This window comes from Thunnus maccoyii, chromosome 1 (assembly GCF_910596095.1).
Source record: "Thunnus maccoyii chromosome 1, fThuMac1.1, whole genome shotgun sequence".
Taxonomy (NCBI): Eukaryota; Metazoa; Chordata; class Actinopteri; order Scombriformes; family Scombridae; genus Thunnus; species Thunnus maccoyii.
In genome coordinates, this window is record NC_056533.1 from 299554 (window position 1) to 315798 (window position 16245).

Genomic DNA, 16245 nt, shown 5'->3' on the forward strand with positions numbered 1-16245 from the left:
GCATGATACTTCCTGTTGCGCTCTGGCCCGTCGGGATCAGATCACGCTTTTTAAAAATGAGGGATATTTCTTACAAGTGTGGTGTGCTTTTATTTTGAAAGTTTGATTGACATGTGTACTGTCAGGTGTGTAGAGACAATAAGTAACTGCAGCTGGACACAGAAAAATACTCATATATTTGAATGGAGAGTGTGAGCGAACCCACACCTTTTTGAACATTTACTGCTTCCACATAATTTTAGATACAAACTTCATTTGAACTTTAAATGAGTCACGAGACTTTGACCTACAAATCTTGAATTTACATGTGTTTTCTATCTTTTATTGTTTTTGAGATATTAGAGTGTGAGTTTTAAGGTCTTTTCTTGCTCCTCCTGTGATTTTATAATGAGTGTGTATTGCGGAATGTTTCACAGCACTGAGGGAGTGACATCACCAGGAGCAGTTGGAGAGGAGGATATTAGAGAACACTTCTTGTGAAATATCCTCATAAATCCCATGACTTTGGCCAAATCCTACATAAAAATCACATTTTTTTGTAGGAATTTTCGTCGCGAATCCATTGATACAGGTTTGAAAGTGGTCGGACTTATAGTTTAGACGCCAGATGCCCCAGTTTGGCACAAAGTCCATGCCCAGAGATTGCCTCCCCATTGGTTTACATTGTAAGGTGTAATGTCGCACTCCAACTTTCAGGGCTTACTAAATCTAAACAGTTCGAGTTATTACAAAGTTTTTAATAACTTTTGCTCAACACAGTGTGATAAGTCATGTATTTAAGTTTGAAGCCGATACCATTAACGCCCTAGGAGGAGATAGCGTTTGTTCGGGGGCCAAAATTGGGGCAAAGTCTTATTTTGAAAAGCTGATTGCAGACTTCCTGTTGGATTTAGGTCAGGGGTGTCAGCGTATGATTTGTAGGTCTTGATGAGACGAATAATTGAGTTTTGGTTCGATCTCTCTACGACATTCCTACGGGCCGTGGCGGCCGTTTTAGATACATAGGTGGCGCTAGAGAGCACATTTTGGAACTTCGGGGGTTAATTTTTACATTTTATCAAATTTTTCACCAGACCTGATGTGCGTGCCAAATTTGGTGAGTTTTTGAGCATGTTTAGGGGGTCAAATTTAGAGTTAAAGTGGCGGATTAATAAAGAATAATAATAAGAAAGAAACAAACACACGAAAAACAATAGGGTCTTCGCCCTTTGGGCTCAGGCCCTAATTAAAGCTGCAAGCAGCGTCGAACGGGCCTTCGCGCCCTTGCGCACATCGGGCCGCGGTGCAGTCAGCTAAGCTTCTGGGAACCAAGAAAACGTTTGGAGATGATCAGTGTGAGAGTCTTTTGACACACAATACTAACCAGTGTCTCTCTGTGAGCCCACCCCTCTGTTCACAGACAATTATATATATGAGGGATATTTCTTACAAGTGTGGTGTGCTTTTATTTTGAAAGTTTGATTGACATGTGTACTGTCAGGTGTGTAGAGACAATAAGTAACTGCAGCTGGACACAGAAAAATACTCATATATTTGAATGGAGAGTGTGAGCGAACCCACACCTTTTTGAACATTTACTGCTTCCACATAATTTTAGATACAAACTTCATTTGAACTTTAAATGAGCCACGAGACTTTGACCTACAAATCTTGAATTTACATGTGTTTTCTATCTTTTATTGTTTTTGAGATATTAGAGTGTGAGTTTTAAAGTCTTTTCTTGCTCCTCCTGTGATTTTGTAATGAGTGTGTATTGCGGAATGTTTCACAGCACTGAGGGAGTGACATCACCAGGAGCAGTTGGAGAGGAGGATATTAGAGAACGCTTCTTGTGAAATATCCTCATAAATCCCATGACTTTGGCCAAATCCTACATAAAAATCACATTTTTTTGTAGGAATTTTCGTCGCGAATCCATTGATACAGGTTTGAAAGTGGTCGGACTTATAGTTTAGACGCCAGATGCCCCAATTTGGCACAAAGTCCATGCCCAGAGATTGCCTCCCCATTGGTTTACATTGTAAGGTGTAATGTCGCACTCCAACTTTCAGGGCTTACTAAATCTAAACCGTTCGAGTTATTACAAAGTTTTTAATAACTTTTGCTCAACACAGTGTGATAAGTCATGTATTTAAGTTTGAAGCCGATACCATTAACGCCCTAGGAGGAGATAGCGTTTGTTCGGGGGCCAAAATTGGGGCAAAGTCTTATTTTGAAAAGCTGATTGCAGACTTCCTGTTGGATTTAGGTCAGGGGTGTCAGCGTATGATTTGTAGGTCTTGATGAGACGAATAATTGAGTTTTGGTTCGATCTCTCTACGACATTCCTACGGGCCGTGGCGGCCGTTTTAGATACATAGGTGGCGCTAGAGAGCACATTTTGGAACTTCGGGGGTTAATTTTTACATTTTATCAAATTTTTCACCAGACCTGATGTGCGTGCCAAATTTGGTGAGTTTTTGAGCATGTTTAGGGGGTCAAATTTAGAGTTAAAGTGGCGGATTAATAAAGAATAATAATAAGAAAGAAACAAACACACGAAAAACAATAGGGTCTTCGCCCTTTGGGCTCAGGCCCTAATAATAATAATTAAAGCTGCAAGCAGCGATGATCGGGCCCTCGCGTCCTTGCGTATGTCAGGGCTCGGCGCTGGTGAAGGGCTTCTGTCACGGGCATATAGATGTCCCCAGACCTGGGCTGTTTTCAGACAGTGCAAGGGGAGAATAACGTCACATCCTCAATCACCTACTGTGCCTGCTGCAGGGGCTGCTGCATTGAAATGTCGTAGGGGGCGCTATGGAGCCAGTTTTCATCACTGACTGAATATTGGTATTTAGACGTGTTCAGGCTGGGAGTCTTATCAAACATGTAAAGTTTGGTGTAGACTCGAGCATTTACACTAAACTTATAGCAATTTCGCCTGTCATGGCGAAAAATCAAAACTCAACGCCACGCCACGGCCACACGCTTCAATGATAACTAAATTTTTGATAACTTTTGATCACACACTGGTGTAGATGACACACACTGATTTTGAAGTCGTTACCATGAATTCTGTAGGAGGAGTTTGTTAAAATACAAGGTATGCGAAATGGTCAAAAAAACGCGAAAAATGACCACTTTTATCAAGATGGCCGACTTCCTGTAGGACTTACAATACGGCTCCAAGAGGCTTTTTTGTGCGTCTTCACATGATACATAAGCCTCCCGAATTTCTTTTTCCTAGGTTAATCTGGAAGGCGGGGCTACAATTTTGAAATTTTAAAGGGGGCGCTGTTGAGCCATATTGTCACGTCTATGCAAATGACCTATCCAGGATTTTAACTGGTGTCGCTCCAGACATGTGTGCCAAGTTTCGTGATTGTAGACCCATCCCTTATCCCTAAAATACAGCATCGTATTTCATGGCGAAGGATGTGTCGCCATGGCAACGGCGTTTGGTCATGGGTCATGACCTGCCCAATGTAGCATCACCAAGGTCTTCCATCTTAGCTGAGTCAATTTCAGGTGCATCGGCCAAATTTCCTAGGAGTAATACAACAAAGAACGACGCATGATACTTCCTGTTGCACTCTGGCCCGTCGGGATCAGATCACGCTTTTTAAAAATGAGGGATATTTCTTACAAGTGTGGTGTGCTTTTATTTTGAAAGTTTGATTGACATGTGTACTGTCAGGTGTGTAGAGACAATAAGTAACTGCAGCTGGACACAGAATAATACTCATATATTTGAATGGAGAGTGTGAGCGAACCCACACCTTTTTGAACATTTACTGCTTCCACATAATTTTAGATACAAACTTCATTTGAACTTTAAATGAGTCACGAGACTTTGACCTACAAATCTTGAATTTACATGTGTTTTCTATCTTTTATTGTTTTTGAGATATTAGAGTGTGAATTTTAAGGTCTTTTCTTGCTCCTCCTGTGATTTTATAATGAGTGTGTATTGCGGAATGTTTCAGAGCACTGAGGGAGTGACATCACCAGGAGCAGTTGGAGAGGATGATTTCAGAGAACGCTTCTCGTGAAATATCCTCATAAATCCCATAACTTTGGCCAAATCCTACATAAAAATCACATTTTTTTGTAGGAATTTTCGTCGCGAATCCATTGATACAGGTTTGAAAGTGGTCGGACTTATAGTTTAGATGCCAGATGTCCCAGTTTGGCACAAAGTCCATGCCCAGAGATTGCCTCCCCATTGGTTTACATTGTAAGGTGTAATGTCGCACTCCAACTTTCAGGGCTTACTAAATCTAAACCGTTCGAGTTATTACAAAGTTTTTAATAACTTTTGCTCAACACAGTGTGATAAGTCATGTATTAAAGTTTGAAGCCGATACCATTAACGCCCTCGGAGGAGATAGCGTTTGTTCGGGGGCCAAAATTGGGGCAAAGTCTTATTTTGAAAAGCTGATTGCAGACTTCCTGTTGGATTTAGGTCAGGGGTGTCAGCGTATGATTTGTAGGTCTTGATGAGACGAATAATTGAGTTTTGGTTCGATCTCTCTACGACATTCCTACGGGCCGTGGCGGCCGTTTTAGATACATAGGTGGCGCTAGAGAGCACATTTTGGCACTTCGGGGGTTAATTTTTACATTTTATCAAATTTTTCACCATTCCTGATGTGCGTGCCAAATTTGGTGAGTTTTTGAGCATGTTTAGGGGGTCAAATTAAGGATTGAAGTGGCGTATTAATAAAGAATAATAAAGAAACAAACACACGAAAAACAATAGGGTCTTCGCCCTTTGGGCTCAGGCCCTAATAATAATAAAGAAACAAACGCACGAAAAACAATAGGGTCTTCGCCCTTTGGGCTCAGGCCCTAATTAAAGCTGCAAGCAGCGATGATCGGGCCCTCGCACCCCAGCGCATGTTGAAGTGACGCTCAGTCGAAGGGCTTTTGTCAGTGACTTGTTGTGTAAAGTTTGAGGCAGATCCAACCATGTACACTCAAGTTATATCAATTTCCTCTGTCATGGCGAAACATCAAAACTCAACGCCACGCCACGGCCAAACCATCATGATCATACACTACTCTAGATGACACACACTGATTTTGAAGTCCTTACGATGAAATCTGTAGGAGGAGTGCGTTAAAATACAAGGTATGCGAAATGGCCAAAAAAAGGCGAAAATTGACCAGTTTTTCAAGATGGCCGACTTCCTGTTCAACTTACAATGAGGCTTCAAGAGGCTTTTTTGTGCGTGTTGACATTATACATGTGCCCTGTGAATTTCATCTCTCTACGTTAATCTGGAAGGCGGGGCTGCAATTTTGAAATTTTAAAGGGGGCGCTGTTGAGCCATTTTGCCACGCCCATTCAAAGCGACCACATAGGATTTTAGCTGACATCACTCTAGACATGTGTGTCAAGTTTCATGACTGTAGAGCAATCCCTTCTCCCTGAAAAACAGTATCATATTTCATGGCGAAGGATGTGTCGCCATGGTAACAGCATTCAGTTTTGGGTCATGAGCTGCCAAATGTAGCATCACCAAGGTCTTGTTTATTAGCTGACTTAATTTCAGGTGCATCAGCCAAATTTCCTAGGAGTAATTAGACAAAGTACGACGCATGATACTTCCTGTTGCCAGTAGGTGGCGCTATGACTTTCGCTAAATATGAGACTGAACATGTGTTCAGATTGGGACTCTTAACAAGCATATGAAATTTGGAAAAGATCAGACCACGTGGAGTCAAGTTATAAGGCATTGAAATTTCATGCCGTCACATCGAAATTCGCCGCGTCGCCATGGCAACACCTTTCAACGAAGGGTCACCAACTTCATAATATAAGATCTCCAAGGTCTTGAGGCTATTCTCAGTAAATTTCAGCTGGATTCGATCACCGTGCTGCCCACAGGGCGTCAGAGCGTAAAACATGTAACTTCCTGTTGCCAGGAGGTGGCGCTATGACTCATATCCTGTATTGTCACATGGACCCGTTCAGGGCGGGACTCTTATGAAGCACAAAAGGTTTGGCTCTCTTAGGATCATGTATGCCGGAGTTATAGCCGTTTCATTTTTCATGGCGAAGGATCGAAATTCGCCGCCCAGCCACGCCCCCTAGGAAAGACTAATGAGAATTGTTTTAGCAACTTTTAATCTCCTATGCCTGTAGATGATACGGACCGAATTTGAAAGTCCTGGGGTCAAATCTCTAGGAGGAGTTCGTTAAAGTATGCGGGCTGGAAATGACAAAATCGGTGCAAAATTTCAACTTTGATACAAAATGGCAGACTTCCTGTTGGAGTTAGGCTATGTGTCCTTGAGACTTTTTGGTGCATCTGGTCATGATACATATGCATACCGAATTTCGTTCTCCTACGACAATCTGTATCGAGGGGCTCAATTTTCTTGACTTTCTAGGTGGCGCTGTCGAGCCATTTTGTCCCGCTTTATTTCGAGACCCATAAAATATCGAAATTTTCGCCAGTCCTGACATCTGTGCAAATTTTCATGAGTTTTCGTGCATGTTTAGGCCCTCAAAAATGCGTTTGTTTCGGAGGAATAATAATAATAATTAAAGCTGCAAGCAGCGATGATCGGGCCCTCGCACCCCAGCGCATGTCGAAGTGACGCTCAGTCCAAGGGCTTTTGTCAGTGACTTGTTGTGTAAAGTTTGAGGCAGATCCAACCGTGTACACTCAAGTTATATCAATTTCCTCTGTCATGGCGAAACATCAAAACTCAACGCCACGCCACGGCCAAACCATCATGATCATACACTAGTCTAGATGACACACACTGATTTTTAAGTCCTTACGATGGATTCTGTAGGAGGAGTTCTTTAAAATACAAGGTATGCGAAATGGCCAAGAAAAGGCGAAAATGTACCATTTTTTTCAAGATGGCCGACTTCCTGTTCGACTTACAATAAGGCTTCAAGAGGCTTTTTTGTGCGTGTTGACATTATACATGTGCCCTGTGAATTTCATCTTTCTACGTTAATCTGGAAGGCGGGGCTGCAATTTTGAAATTTTAAAGGGGGCGCTGTTGAGCCATTTTGCCACGCCCATTCAAAGCGACCACATAGGATTTTAGCTGACATCACTCTAGACATGTGTGTCAAGTTTCATGACTGTAGAGCAATCCCTTCTCCCTGAAAAACAGTATCATATTTCATGGCGAAGGATGTGTCGCCATGGTAACAGCATTCAGTTTTGGGTCATGAGCTGCCAAATGTAGCATCACCAAGGTCTTGTTTATTAGCTGACTTAATTTCAGGTGCATCAGCCAAATTTCCTAGGAGTAATTAGACAAAGTACGACGCATGATACTTCCTGTTGCCAGTAGGTGGCGCTATGACTTTCGCTAAATATGAGACTGAACATGTGTTCAGATTGGGACTCTTAACAAGCATATGAAATTTGGAAAAGATCAGACCACGTGGAGTCAAGTTATAAGGCATTGAAATTTCATGCCGTCACATCGAAATTCGCCGCGTCGCCATGGCAACACCTTTCAACGAAGGGTCACCAACTTCATAATATAAGATCTCCAAGGTCTTGAGGCTATTCTCAGTAAATTTCAGCTGGATTCCATCACCGTGCTGCCCACAGGGCGTCAGAGCGTAAAACATGTAACTTCCTGTTGCCAGGAGGTGGCGCTATGACTCATATCCTGTATTGTCACATGGACCCGTTCAGGGCGGGACTCTTATGAAGCACAAAAGGTTTGGCTGTCTTAGGATCATGTATGCCGGAGTTATAGCCGTTTCATTTTTCATGGCGAAGGATCGAAATTCGCCGCCCAGCCACGCCCCCTAGGAAAGACTAATGAGAATTGTTTTAGCAACTTTTAATCTCCTATGCCTGTAGATGATACGGACCGAATTTGAAAGTCCTGGGGTCAAATCTCTAGGAGGAGTTCGTTAAAGTATGCGGGCTGGAAATGACAAAATCGGTGCAAAATTTCAACTTTGATACAAAATGGCCGACTTCCTGTTGGAGTTAGGCTATGTGTCCTTGAGACTTTTTGGTGCGTCTGGTCATGATACATATGCATACCGAATTTCGTTCTCCTACGACAATCTGTATCGAGGGGCTCAATTTTCTTGACTTTCTAGGTGGCGCTGTCGAGCCATTTTGTCCCGCTTTATTTCGAGACCCATAAAATATCGAAATTTTCGCCAGTCCTGACATCTGTGCAAATTTTCATGAGTTTTCGTGCATGTTTAGGCCCTCAAAAATGCGTTTGTTTTGGAGGAATAATAATAATAAATAATAATTCCTTCAGTTTCAATAGGGCTTCGCACCGGTCGGTGCTCGGGCCCTAATTAAAGCTGCAAGCAGCGATGATCGGGCCCTCGCGTCCTTGCGTTTGTCAGGGCTCAGCGCTGGTGAAGGGCTTCTGTCACGGGCATATAGATGTCCCCACACCTGGGCTGTTTTCAGACAGTGCAAGGGGAGAATAACGTCACATCCTTAATCACCTACTGTGCCCGCTGCAGGGGCTGCTGCATTGAAATGTCGTAGGGGGCGCTATGGAGCCAGTTTTCATCACTGGCTGAATATTGCTATTTAGACGTGTTCAGGCTGGGAGTCTTATCAAACATGTAAAGTTTGGTGTAGACTCGAGCATTTACACTAAACTTATAGCAATTTCGCCTGTCATGGCGAAACATCAAAACTCAACGCCACGCCACGGCCACACGCTTCAATGATAACTAAATCTTTTGATAACTTTTGATCACACACTAGTGTAGATGACACACACTGATTTTGAGGTCTGTAGGAGGAGTTTGTTAAAATGCAAGGTATGCGAAATGGTCAAAAAAACGCGAAAAATGACCACTTTTATCAAGATGGCCGACTTCCTGTAGGACTTACAATACGGCTCTAAGAGGCCTTTTTGTGCGTCTTCACATGATACATAAGCCTCCCAAATTTCTTTTTCCTAGGTTAATCTGGAAGGCGGGGCTACAATTTTGAAATTTTCAAGGGGGCGCTGTTGAGCCATATTGTCACGTCTATGCAAATGACCTATCCAGGATTTTAACTGGTGTCGCTCCAGACATGTGTGCCAAGTTTCGTGATTGTAGACCCATCCCTTATCCCTAAAATACAGCATTGTATTTCATGGCGAAGGATGTGTCGCCATGGCAACGGCGTTTGGTCATGGGTCATGACCTGCCCAATGTAGCATCACCAAGGTCTTACATCTTAGCTGAATCAATTTCAGGTGCATCAGCCAAATTTCCTAGGAGTAATACAACAAAGAACGACGCATGATACTTCCTGTTGCACTCTGGCCCGTCGGGATCAGATCACGCTTTTTAAAAATGAAGGATATTTCTTACAAGTGTGGTGTGCTTTTATTTTGAAAGTTTGATTGACATGTGTACTGTCAGGTGTGTAGAGACAATAAGTAACTGCAGCTGGACACAGAAAAATACTCATATATTTGAATGGAGAGTGTGAGCGAACCCACACCTTTTTGAACATTTACTGCTTCCACATAATTTTAGATACAAACTTCATTTGAACTTTAAGTGAGTCACGAGACTTTGACCTACAAATCTTGAATTTACATGTGTTTTCTATCTTTTATTGTTTTTGAGATATTAGAGTGTGAGTTTTAAAGTCTTTTCTTGCTCCTCCTGTGATTTTATAATGAGTGTGTATTGCGGAATGTTTCACAGCACTGAGGGAGTGACATCACCAGGAGCAGTTGGAGAGGAGGATTTTAGAGAACGCTTCTTGTGAAATATCCTCATAAATCCCATGACTTTGGCCAAATCTAACATTAAAAATCATATTTTAGTAGGAAATTTCGTTGCGAATCCATTGATACAGGTTTGAAAGTGGTCAGACCTATAGTTCAGATTCCAGAAGCCTCTGTTTGACACAAAGTCCATGCCCAGAGATTGCCTCCCCATTGGTTTACATTGTAAGGTGTAATGTCGCACTCCAACTTTCAGGGCTTACTAAATCTAAACCGTTCGAGTTATTACAAAGTTTTTAATAACTTTTGCTCAACACAGTGTGATAAGTCATGTATTCAAGTTTGAAGCCGATACCATTAACGCCCTCGGAGGAGATAGCGTTTGTTCGGGGGCCAAAATTGGGGCAAAGTCTTATTTTGAAAAGCTGATTGCAGACTTCCTGTTGGATTTAGGTCAGGGGTGTCAGCATATGATTTGTAGGTCTTGATGAGACGAATAATTGAGTTTTGGTTCGATCTCTCTACGACATTCCTACGGGCCGTGGCGGCCATTTTAGATACATAGGTGGCGCTCTCGAGCACATTTTGGCACTTCAGGGGTTAATTTTTACATTTTATCAAATTTTTCACCAGACCTGATGTGCGTGCCAAATTTGGTGAGTTTTTGAGCATGTTTAGGGGGTCAAATTTAGAGTTAAAGTGGCGTATTAATAAAGAAAGAATAATAAAGAAACAAACACACGAAAAACAATAGGGTCTTCGCCCTTTGGGCTCAGGCCCTAATAATAATAATAATAACTCCTTCAGTTTCAATAGGGCTTCGCACCGGTCGGTGCTCGGGCCCTAAATAATAATAATAATAATAATAATAATTAAAGCTGCATGCAGCGTTGAACAGGCCTTCGCACCCTTGCGCACAGCAGGCCGTGGCGCAGTCACCTAAGCTTCTGGGAACCAAGAAAACGTTTGGAGATGATCAGTGTGAGAGTCTTTAGACACACAATACTAACCAGTGTCTCTCTGTGAGCCCACCCCTCTGTTCACAAACAATTATGGGTAATTATAGATTATGAAATCAAAATATTGTTCACCTTAATCAATAATTCAGGCACCAACTGTAGGATCTGCAAGGAACACAGTTGCTATAATTATCAATTATCAATAATAAATAATTATAACAATTAACAGAATTATTAATATGAACTAACAAATACGGAGCACCACCCGGAAACCGGGACTAATAACCGAACAAGGTAATCTCATAAATGGGAGTTCACCTAGAATGTTCATATCTGAGAGATATCAACATTCAAGGGTAAACAAAGAACGGTTGAATTCGAGCTCTGACTCCTTCAATCAGCCACTTTTCACAATATGTTACCAATAATGACAAAAGAACTTCTCTTTAAAGATATAACAGTGTTTATGAAACTTAGCAAAATTAACAAAGTTAACAAATGCTTCATTCAATAAATAGCTATTCTAAAATCTAATTCTACCAAACAAAACACAAACAGCTTTGCACAGGGTTGGACACTTGCAGGTTGGACACTTTTGTCCGACGTTATCTGACCATCAGATGTGCAAAACGATGTCGGTGCGTGTATCTGTGCGCGCGTGAGTGTGGTGTTAGTCACAAGAGAGGAAGGAGGGAAAGCGATCGTGAGAGAGAGAGAAGCGGTTCTTTTTCCACAGAGAGCGCACGTATGGACGGCAGTCTGTAACGCACGTTGTCTGGTTTCAGATCGACAAATCAGTTTACTTTCTCACTCACGGCAGCACAAACACAGTAGTCCCGAGCGGGACAAACACAAAATAGTCTAGCGTGGTGAACACAACTAACAGGCAGCAAACAGGCAGCAGCGGAGCGTTAACTGCAGCATGACCGAAAGAAGCACAACCAGTTAGCCTCTGCTAGCCTCTCAGCTAACCCCGGCTCTCTGTTTAGATCCAAACGGAGCACTGAGTCCCGATTTGTTATTTAGGTTAAAGCGGAGAACAGGCAGCAAACAGGCAGCAGCGGAGCGTTAACTGCAGCATGACCGGAAAGAAGCACAACCAGTTAGCCTCTGCTAGCCTCTTAGCTAACCCTGGCTATCTGTTTAGATCCAACCGGAGCACCGAGCCCCGATATGTTATTTAGGTTAAGGTGGAGAGAACCAGCGGGTCTGTCGGCCAGCTGAGTAAGTGAAACCTACGGAAAAAACACCGTGACCATCACGGTAAAACAGTACGTAGAGAACTGCTGTGTTCAGCTGCACAGATAGGAAATCCCTCGGCTGACAGGATGTACCACTCTGTGCGGGAAAATATTTTACCCTCCTATTTCTGGTTTATAACAATGATTGACAACCAGAATATTAGGTGCATTACTGCCACCCTCCGCTTCAGGCTGTGAACCAATGATTAAATCCTACACATTATTCCTGTCTGTCTAATAAACTACATAACGAACCTGCTGCTCCACCCATCCCTCCCCCCCATTCTCTCTCTCTCCCTCTCAACTGCAGAGAAGGATATTAGTGTACTCTACTTGTGAAATATCCTCATAAATCCCATAACTTTGGCCAAATTCTACATAAAAATCACATTTTTTTGTAGGAATTTTCGTCGCGAATCCATTGATACAGGTTTGAAAGTGGTCGGACTTATAGTTTAGACACCAGATGCCCCAGTTTGGCACAAAGTCCATGCCCAGAGATTGCCTCCCCATTGGTTTACATTGTAAGGTGTAATGTCGCACTCCAACTTTCAGGGCTTACTAAATCTAAACCGTTCGAGTTATTACAAAGTTTTTAATAACTTTTGCTCAACACAGTGTGATAAATTAAGTATTAAAGTTTGAAGCCGATACCATTAATGCCCTAGGAGGAGATAGCGTTTATTCAAGGTCCAAAATTGGCACAAAATCATATTTTGAAATTGAGATTGCGGACAATGATGAGATACATAAACGCGAAAAATGACCACTTTTATCAAGATGGCCGACTTCCTGTAGGACTTACAATACGGCTCCAAGAGGCTTTTTTGTGCGTCTTCACATGATACATAAGCCTCCCGAATTTCTTTTTCCTAGGTTAATCTGGAAGGCGGGGCTACAATTTTGAAAATTTCAAGGGGGCGCTGTTGAGCCATATTGTCACGTCTATGCAAATGAAGTTTCGAGGATTTTAACTGGTGTCGCTCCAGACATGTGTGCCAAGTTTTGTGATTGTTGACCCATCCCTTGTCCCTAAAATACAGCATCGTATTTCATGGCGAAGGATGTGTCGCCATGGCAACGGCGTTTGGTCATGGGTCATGACCTGCCCAATGTAGCATCACCAAGGTCTTACATCTTAGCTGAGTCAATTTCAGGTGCATCGGCCAAATTTCCTAGGAGCAATACAACAAAGAACGACGCATGATACTTCCTGTTGCGCTCTGGCCCGTCGGGATCAGATCACGCTTTTTAAAAATGAGGGATATTTCTTACAAGTGTGGTGTGCTTTTATTTTGAAAGTTTGATTGACATGTGTACTGTCAGGTGTGTAGAGACAATAAGTAACTGCAGCTGGACACACAAAAATACTCATATATTTGAATGGAGAGTGTGAGCGAACCCACACCTTTTTGAACATTTACTGCTTCCACATAATTTTAGATACAAACTTCATTTGAACTTTAAATGAGTCACGAGACTTTGACCTACAAATCTTGAATTTACATGTGTTTTCTATCTTTTATTGTTTTTGAGATATTAGAGTGTGAGTTTTAAGGTCTTTTCTTGCTCCTCCTGTGATTTTATAATGAGTGTGTATTGCGGAATGTTTCAGAGCACTGAGGGAGTGACATCACCAGGAGCAGTTGGAGAGGAGGATATTAGAGAACGCTTCTTGTGAAATATCCTCATAAATCCCATGACTTTGGCCAAATCCTACATAAAAATCACATTTTTTTGTAGGAATTTTCGTCGCGAATCCATTGATACAGGTTTGAAAGTGGTCGGACTTATAGTTTAGACGCCAGATGCCCCAGTTTGGCACAAAGTCCATGCCCAGAGATTGCCTCCCCATTGGTTTACATTGTAAGGTGTAATGTCGCACTCCAACTTTCAGGGCTTACTAAATCTAAACCGTTCGAGTTATTACAAAGTTTTTAATAACTTTTGCTCAACACAGTGTGATAAGTCATGTATTCAAGTTTGAAGCCGATAGCATTAACACCCTCGGAGGAGATAGCATTTGTTCGGGGGCCAAAATTGGGGCAAAGTCTTATTTTGAAAAGCTGATTGCAGACTTCCTGTTGGATTTAGGTCAGGGGTGTCAGTGTATGATTTGTAGGTCTTGATGAGACGAATAATTGAGTTTTGGTTCGATCTCTCTACGACATTCCTACGGGCCGTGGCGGCCATTTTAGATACATAGGTGGCGCTAGAGAGCACATTTTGGCACTTCGGGGGTTAATTTTTACATTTTATCAAATTTTTCACCAGACCTGATGTGCGTGCCAAATTTGGTGAGTTTTTGAGCATGTTTAGGGGGTCAAATTAAGGATTGAAGTGGCGTATTAATAAAGAAAGAATAATAAAGAAACAAACACACGAAAAACAATAGGGTCTTCGCCCTTTGGGCTCAGGCCCTAATAATAATAATAATAACTCCTTCAGTTTCAATAGGGCTTCGCACCGGTCGGTGCTCGGGCCCTAAATAATAATAATAATAATAATAATAATTAAAGCTGCATGCAGCGTTGAACAGGCCTTCGCACCCTTGCGCACAGCAGGCCGTGGCGCAGTCACCTAAGCTTCTGGGAACCAAGAAAACGTTTGGAGATGATCAGTGTGAGAGTCTTTAGACACACAATACTAACCAGTGTCTCTCTGTGAGCCCACCCCTCTGTTCACAAACAATTATGGGTAATTATAGATTATGAAATCAAAATATTGTTCACCTTAATCAATAATTCAGGCACCAACTGTAGGATCTGCAAGGAACACAGTTGCTATAATTATCAATTATCAATAATAAATAATTATAACAATTAACAGAATTATTAATATGAACTAACAAATACGGAGCACCACCCGGAAACCGGGACTAATAACCGAACAAGGTAATCTCATAAATGGGAGTTCACCTAGAATGTTCATATCTGAGAGATATCAACATTCAAGGGTAAACAAAGAACGGTTGAATTCGAGCTCTGACTCCTTCAATCAGCCACTTTTCACAATATGTTACCAATAATGACAAAAGAACTTCTCTTTAAAGATATAACAGTGTTTATGAAACTTAGCAAAATTAACAAAGTTAACAAATGCTTCATTCAATAAATAGCTATTCTAAAATCTAATTCTACCAAACAAAACACAAACAGCTTTGCACAGGGTTGGACACTTGCAGGTTGGACACTTTTGTCCGACGTTATCTGACCATCAGATGTGCAAAACGATGTCGGTGCGTGTATCTGTGCGCGCGTGAGTGTGGTGTTAGTCACAAGAGAGGAAGGAGGGAAAGCGATCGTGAGAGAGAGAGAAGCGGTTCTTTTTCCACAGAGAGCGCACGTATGGACGGCAGTCTGTAACGCACGTTGTCTGGTTTCAGATCGACAAATCAGTTTACTTTCTCACTCACGGCAGCACAAACACAGTAGTCCCGAGCGGGACAAACACAAAATAGTCTAGCGTGGTGAACACAACTAACAGGCAGCAAACAGGCAGCAGCGGAGCGTTAACTGCAGCATGACCGAAAGAAGCACAACCAGTTAGCCTCTGCTAGCCTCTCAGCTAACCCCGGCTCTCTGTTTAGATCCAAACGGAGCACTGAGTCCCGATTTGTTATTTAGGTTAAAGCGGAGAACAGGCAGCAAACAGGCAGCAGCGGAGCGTTAACTGCAGCATGACCGGAAAGAAGCACAACCAGTTAGCCTCTGCTAGCCTCTTAGCTAACCCTGGCTATCTGTTTAGATCCAACCGGAGCACCGAGCCCCGATATGTTATTTAGGTTAAGGTGGAGAGAACCAGCGGGTCTGTCGGCCAGCTGAGTAAGTGAAACCTACGGAAAAAACACCGTGACCATCACGGTAAAACAGTACGTAGAGAACTGCTGTGTTCAGCTGCACAGATAGGAAATCCCTCGGCTGACAGGATGTACCACTCTGTGCGGGAAAATATTTTACCCTCCTATTTCTGGTTTATAACAATGATTGACAACCAGAATATTAGGTGCATTACTGCCACCCTCCGCTTCAGGCTGTGAACCAATGATTAAATCCTACACATTATTCCTGTCTGTCTAATAAACTACATAACGAACCTGCTGCTCCACCCATCCCTCCCCCCCCTTCTCTCTCTCTCCCTCTCAACTGCAGAGAAGGATATTAGTGTACTCTACTTGTGAAATATCCTCATAAATCCCATAACTTTGGCCAAATTCTACATAAAAATCACATTTTTTTGTAGGAATTTTCGTCGCGAATCCATTGATACAGGTTTGAAAGTGGTCGGACTTATAGTTTAGACACCAGATGCCCCAGTTTGGCACAAAGTCCATGCCCAGAGATTGCCTCCCCATTGGTTTACATTGTAAG